An 8,078-nucleotide genomic window follows, 5' to 3' on the forward strand; every position below is an offset into this window, starting at 1 on the left:
TCACTAGTAGCGGTGAGATGCTTGCCAGTAAACTTTGATCTTTGTGAACTAACAAGGCTTTAACAGTATCTAGGTCTCCTTACATTATCGTACTAAACAAAACTTCCTAAATACAACAGTAAACACATACATACATACACGCATATGTTAGTGCATGTTCACATACACACATACACGCGTATGTTAGTGCATGTTCACATACATACATACACGTGTATGTTAGTGCATGTTCACATACATACATACATGCGTATGTTAGTGCATGTTCACATACATACATACACACGTATGTTAGTGCATGTTCACATACATACATACACGCGTATGTTAGTGCATGTTTCTGTAGACATACAGTTCACAGGGAATAACATTTCCAGATAAGTAGCCATCAATGGAGATGCAGAGAGTTAATAATGTAATTTGGTTTCCCCTCGAGGCCAGTGCTTTTCAGTGAGGTCTCGCTGTATTAAAAGGGTTAAAGGTGTACGGTAAATTTATTGCGGGTCTCCCAGACTGTTGAGCAAGAGCACTAATGGATGACCTTGAGGTTCGACAATCCCAGACTTGGGAAGATCATGTCTCAGCCCCCCCTCTTACAAGCGATCTGACCCCTCCATTCTCCTCTCTGCTGTCCTAACCTTTAACTCGCTGATCTTTGACCAAATTATTAAGCAGACACCTGCTTTGAGTCTGCTACCAAAGGGAGACTGACCTGGCCAGCCTACCGTAATTCAATGTAAATCAGCTGTTATTGCAACATGAGCATCATCCGAGAAGGAACATCTGTGAATCGGATTACCAGAGCATGGATAGCTGTCTTTATTTAAGAAAATCTATACCCTCCCTCTGCTGATTGTTTTACCTAGTTCAGAACGCATTGCCTAATTGGAACAAAAAGCAGCTGTGGACCAGGTCAGCAGCATCTAGCCGAGTGTAAAACAAGGGTTTAAAAACTACATTTATAAATGTGCTCGCCGAGGGTAACACAAGGATTTAAAAACCACATTTATAAATGTGCTCGCCGAGGGTAACACAAGGATTTAAAAACCACATTTATAAATGTGCTCGCCGAGGGTAACACAAGGATTTAAAAACTGGAGCTATTTTTCTTGGATTTATTTTTTTTTTACACTTGGTGCCCCATAAATTACCCATACTACCCGCAGTCTGTACAATATTGACATTGATTTTGCTTATTTGGCACATGCATTCACATTGATTTTGCTTGTTTGGCACATGCATTCACATTGATTTTGCTTGTTTGGCACATGTATTCACAGTGATTTTGCTTGTTTGGCACATGTATTCACAGTGATTTTGCTTGTTTGGCACATGCATTCACATTGATTTTGCTTGTTTGGCACATGTATTCACAGTGATTTTGCTTGTTTGGCACATGCATTCACATTGATTTTGCTTGTTTGGCACATGTATTCACATTGATTTTGCTTGTTTGGCACATGTATTCACAGTGATTTTGCTTGTTTGGCACATGCATTCACATTGATTTTGCTTGTTTGGCACATGTATTCACAGTGATTTTGCTTGTTTGGCACATGTCCTTTTTATTTCACTGTGCAAACATTCCTTTTCTTCTTGTGAATCTCAGAAAGGTTAAATCAAGGCATCCACATTAGGCATAACTAAAAAGATTTGTGTAGCTTCAAGGTCCCCATTTTCTTTTTCTTTCTCATCCTAAGCCCTTGCGTCGCACTGATGTATTCTTTTGGACAGGTGGATTCAAACAGGGACAGGTAGTTTTTACAAGATAAACTGCATCCCTGTGGCATGTGGCTCCTAAGAAATGATTCCCTGCCCTGTCTAATGTGTTGTGAGAGGTAAGGAAGCTCCTAAACGGGACCTCTCAGGTATATCTCTGGGGGCTGGGGATCACTCTGCCAGTGGTTGCTAAATGAAGTAGGTATGACAGACGAGTCAGGGGCTATGCTGTCTGAAGTTCCTGTTCTCTCCCAGCCAAGATGTACATTGCAGGTCAGAAGCAGCAGGTTTTTACTTCATTTTCATTGTCAAAAAAATTCAACAAAACAAACCAACAGCAACTACTTCAAGGTTCATGTAATGGTAATAATTATTATTTATGTTATTATAAGTTATAGGTTATGATTGCAGATTATAACGTCCTGTTACAATTCTCTTTTGCTGTATTTTTTTTTCTTCCATAGCTATTAAACACTTAATAGAGCTCAATGTAGCTAAAAGAAACACACACACAAGCTGGGTGTTTTTCCACTAGAAGACTTAGTTCAATGTCTTCAATTTGTAAGTCATTGAACTTAAGTTTCTTTTATTATAATTTTTAAGAATGTTATCATTATAATAATAAAGAAAAGTCCAATACACTTATTCCTACTGAATCATAACTAAAAAGTAAATTATTTACTTAGAGTAAGTATAATGGTTCTCCTGTTTTTGTAAGGGATATAACCTTTTTTTATTTAGAATGGGTCCTTTGTTTTGTAAGGCTCTGAAAACCAATATCTAAACAAGGGAGTGTTTTCATGTATTTCTTCAAGTCTTCAAAGAGCATGAAACTCCAGGTAGGGTCCCATTGTCATGGTCGAAACAGTGGTCACGTGTAGATCCAAACTGTTTGCAGGGATTTTGAAATATAAATGCTTTGTTTCTCATGTAGGTTCGGCAAACGCAGCGACACAGTGTGCAGAACATCCCGGGGCTCTTTCACTGAGTCTCCTTCTATCTGCTGGATATTACAGCACCACATTCAAGGACACAGAGCGAGCGAGAAGCACAGAGGCCCTTCAGCACCACAGGGACCCACTTACGTCAAACACAAGAAACACACACACACACACACACACACACACACACACACACATGCACAAGCCATTACGGTATGGTTTGGGAATGACACTGACCTGGGTCTGCTATCCTGCATTGTCCCACCATCTGCACAGACATGAACTTTGCCTTCAAACTTGGCTTCTCAATTAACATGTCCAGCTGGGCGGAGAATTCCGTCAGCTCCCTAATATCATTACTGCCACAGCAACTCAACATATTAATATTAAAAAAAGAAAAAGCTCCATAGCTAGCTAGGGGGGGAACTTCTGTCTCATAAGAAGAGCTCTAGCAGAGAATGTAATTTGAGAACTTTAAGTGTGATAAGTTTCTGCTCAGAAAGCATGTACACTTTGTGTGTCTCCCTCCTTTTGTCCTCAAGACCCACACATTATCTCTGTTCATCTCATGTACTGCATTCACTGGAGTGCTTCGGCACAAAAGCAGGGTTTGTAGAGGGCCTTGATCAAGAACAAGAGAGCTCTTAATGCAGGCTCCGTGACAGCATTTCAAAGCTCACAAAGACACACTAATGTTTATTAAAGTAATGACCACACTCTCTAAAGATGATGCCCTCTGTATTTTTTTTTTTCTTCATTTGCAATGAATAATATACAGGAGAAACCTAATTATCACTTGTGCGTTCATAAAGATTTCTGTGGCTTTTGTTCCCGGGCTTTTATATTTTTACATGGATAACATGGTGCTTGTAATTAAATTATGCATGTTCTGAAACAAATTTTTTTGTAAAAGATCTGCTGATGCCCATGTGTAAGGCTGTGTATCTATTTCGTACCCTGTCTGGTTTATTTGCCCCTCTGTTTTTTTTGCAGACGGTAGCTAGTTTAAAACCTGGCAGACGGTGCCATCTGATCTGACCAGCGCTGATAGATTAGATATACAGGGTACTCCTGTGGGCATCAATTGGTGCAACATGCTGCAGTGAGAAGACTCACCCCACAGTGACCAGTCACTCTGCTTAGGACCCAGCAGGGGTGACTGTTCTCCAGCCTGACTGCAAAGGCTGCCAGGCGATACGTGCCACAAGCACCAGCTTGCACCAGGTGCAGGGAATTAGTCCCGGTGATCGGTCTCTGGGTTAGGCAATGGTTCCTGGGACATTTTGGGAGTCATTCCAGGTGCTGCTCAGATGGCAGTAGGAGCGAGGCTACAGAGAGAGCACTTTGCCTACATCGTACTGTGTGAGATTAGTCTCTGACTGACACTGCTTTTCAAAAGCCTGGAAGATGTGTATATCTATGAAAGCACGGCAAGACGGCCGCGTTCTTTGGCTTCACTGTTGCAGTTACAGGATGGGGTGGCCAAGGAAAGCAGACTGGTTCAGCGCTCTGGCTGGTTGACACACACTGACCAGATGAAGTCCAGTCAATGCCAAGTGGAGCTCCTACAACACATGGCTAGCAGGCAGCCTACCAGAAATTCAGTTCAGAGAGAAACCCTGGTGTAGTCACAATGGAACACAACTGAGCTCTTTATATTTTTACACATCCAAAAACTAAAATCAGACATGCTAGCATATTTTGTGTTTCAATCACCAGAGAAAGGAACATCAGGTGAAGGTTTCTGCGAAGATCTATAACCAAACTCATCCTCCCTCTTGTTTCGGTAGCCTTGCAGATCCGAGGCCTGGATTGAATTCAAATTGTAGCGCCACCATAACAGTTACAAAGTAACGCTATGGCAGTGCTACAAACTTATTTAGGCCTGGGTGGGTTAAATACGTCTGTGGATATCAGTCATGTATACCTGAGAAGGGATGAAAAAGAAGCTTATTAAAATATGAATTTCATACTGTATTGTAATAGTGTCATTTCTCCCCTTGCCTGAGTTCAACTCTGAACACCAAGTCAGCTAGTCAGTGGCTGTGATAGTTTTTTTGTCACCTCGGTCTGTATTGCCTGTTTTCTGTTATTTAAAATGAAGTGTCTTGAGGCCAGGGGCTGATGCAGGGACATCTGACATTATCCAGCCAGAAAATAAGAAACACAAACTCCAAAGCTGTCTGGCCACTTTGAAGACATGTAGATAATGTGTATGTCACTTGAAATTCACATGCATTTAGGTCCGCGAGGGGGGAAATAATACACACCAATGATATCTTTGATCATTGTAAGAACTCGGGCAGCATAGGCACTGTGTCGAGTGTAGTTATCATCAGCCCATTTTCTATTCCCTCAGCTCAAATCATTTCATGCATTCTACATCCCAGCTCCGGCGCTGGGCTTCAAAAGCAATTTCAGCTGAAAAATAAGGTGCTTTTCTTCAATTTTCGAGCCATTTGCACAGGGTTAGTGCTGTTTACCTACCTAGTACACTGGTATTTACATACCTCTTTAAAGAAAAATTGCTAGGTATGATTTATGAAGTGCTGCAGGAGCACAATGCTCCATGTTGTGCACTTAATCTAAGGGGGCATTCGGAAAGGTCACATTGGCCATAGAAATACCAAACCCTGTCTTTAGAGTGAGGGGATATTCATTTTTCTTGGAATATGACAGGAGGATCCAAGCCGCATAGAGTTATGATATGCAGGAAAAAAAAAAGTGCACTGGCTTAATCTGAAGGTAAACACGTTGTAAACAAAACGTGAGAATATTTTAAACAACTCTGCCAAAACTGGGGTTTTCATTAAAAATATCACAAATAAAACCAAGACTATCGGCATACCATGGCCTTTGAAAAGCTTAGGCATATCGGTCCATTTCATTCTGAATGCATTTCAAATCTCTGGATTGCTGTAGCTCTGTATATTAAAAAGCACACCTGCATGCACTGTTAATATAATAATGTGTGTTTGTATATGTTCAGTATGTAAGATTATGTATTCATGCTTGCAGGGGATTTCTTTGTCTGTCTGTCTGTCTTTCAAGATGCAAAATATATGCTTTGTATGCGAAACATGTTTATTTATTTATAATGAAGTTATTTATTGATGTATTCCGAGGTGTGGAGTGTGTTGAAACACAACAATAAACTCTAAACCCTTGTCTACGATATAATTCAACAACACAACACTTCTGTGAATCTGCAAAGGAGCTCTTCTGCTTAGTGCTGTACTGTAGGATCAAAGTAGTGGATGGAAAGACATGTGAATAAATTGAGTGAACACTGTGTGTGTGTGTGTGTGTGTGTGTGTGTGTGTGTAATATATCCTTATTTCACAGACTCGCTACTAGAATTGAATCAGCTCGAGTGAGCAGAGTGACCCGTACTCAATCTGTAATGATTCATCAAAATATCAGAGCAATGACCCCCCCCCCCCCCCCCCTCCCCCCCAAAAAAGAGGCCTCCTGCCTGAGGCTCTGCTTTCTGAATATGCATCATTAACAATCAATTCCAGCCACTGTAATCTATTATCCATTAAAGAACGGGCAAGTCTGTGTTCCTCCTTCATTAATATTAACTTTGTGTTCTCTTCGGAGGCACACAAAACTTTTATAAAAAGGTCACTGAAACACAAGATAAAACGAAACTAAAGAAAAGACATAACAATGGAGGAAGCACATCACAACAAATTAGAAGCTTCTGGTGATCTGTTGAGAAAGAAATACGAGGCTGCCTCAGGCATTTCTAGCACGAGTCACTTGAGTAGCTTTGTAGTATTATAAAATAATAATAATAGTAATAATAATAATATAGTTCTGCTATAATGTAGTACATAAATACTATAAGATGTTTGATAAATGCTGTAGTTTACTATGCCTGTTTTATATTGCTATGAATTCAATTAAAAATACACATATTACACAAAAAACAAATTCATTCATCATAAATATATTTTAGTTTATGATGAATTCTTCTAAGGATTAAGTGATAATGGTAATGTTTGTAAATCGAAGCTTACTTTCTTATGAATTCAATAGGAATTTATCAGGAAATGACATGTGTATTATATTCAGCATTCTACAGTCCTAACTTTGGGAGCCACAGATCAAGTTCAGCCTAATGCCCAGCCCTTAAACCTTTACTGGGGAAACAAATGGAACTTCAAGGAGACGTTTTAATTTCACTAAACACTTGGGTGTCCTTGGAAAAGGAACAGATGCAGCCCAGTGGATGGGAAGGGGTGAGGTGCAGGTCAAGGTCACCATACGCCAAGGTTAGGGTCAAATAACCACGGCTGGCTTCAAGGCCGCTGGAACTCAAAGGCCATGGGGGAGTGGGGCTCTTACAGGGCACGGTTCAGCAGTTATTCATAGAAATGGGGAACTTTAATTAATCATATTGTATTGTGCTGGTTTTCAAAAGAATCATGTTTTGGAATAAAAAAATAAATAAATAAAATAAAGGTAGCCTCACATTGTACACATTGTGTTAAATATTTAAATCATGTTTTTCAATTCTTTTCAGGTTTTAAAAAATAAGACCGGTTCATGTTTCTTCTTCTTCTTATTATTTTTTAAAATAACCCTAGTTGCAATGTAGCACTGAATACATGTACAGTAAAATATGTTTTAAAGACCTCCTGTTTATGTGACCACTTTAATACCCCCCCCCCCCCTTTAAATCACACATGAATCCATGTGTATAAACAGTTCTGAATATTACTAGTACGAGGTAACCATTCATGACTGCACTGCTAGTGGAAAGCTGCATGTTTCTTTATCAGGGAGTTCTATTTTCTTGTGTTCTATAAAGCTGGGTTACAATAGCCAAACCATATACTGTCATTCCGAAGCATCATTCACACTTTATTTTAAGGGGCACTTACTTTCTGTTAACTGTTAACAACTAGGCTACTAAAACACTCACAAATGCTGTTCATTTGGGTTAATAGTTAATTAATATATTGAAACCAATTTATAAATTAAATTAACAATCTATAAAGTGTTTTTAAGAGCAAGTATGACTGTATACATTTTGTATAATGTGCACATTTTTCAACAATCAAGTTATTATATTGTATATTGTGAAAAAGCAGCAGCTTTGATAAGCGCACTATTATTTAATGGTGCAATTAAAATAAATTACCTTAACCAAAAAACTGCTTGAGAATGTTCACCCCAGCTACAAGTTGCTGTGAGAGACCCCTAGAGCTTCAGCTGAATAATGTAGGCTGGGCACGCTTATTATAAATTTAATTAAAAGGATGAACTAAGTGATTTCTTTCATTTCCCAAGTCTAACAAGTGTAATAATGATGTATAAAAGAAATACTTAAAAGTTTCCGAATGTAAAATTGAAAGGGACCTGTGAGCCCTGCAGTGTCTCGCTGGGAACCGAGTGATAGAAAAGCAG

This window comes from Acipenser ruthenus, chromosome 24 (genome assembly GCF_902713425.1).
Source record: "Acipenser ruthenus chromosome 24, fAciRut3.2 maternal haplotype, whole genome shotgun sequence".
Lineage (NCBI taxonomy): Eukaryota > Metazoa > Chordata > Actinopteri > Acipenseriformes > Acipenseridae > Acipenser > Acipenser ruthenus.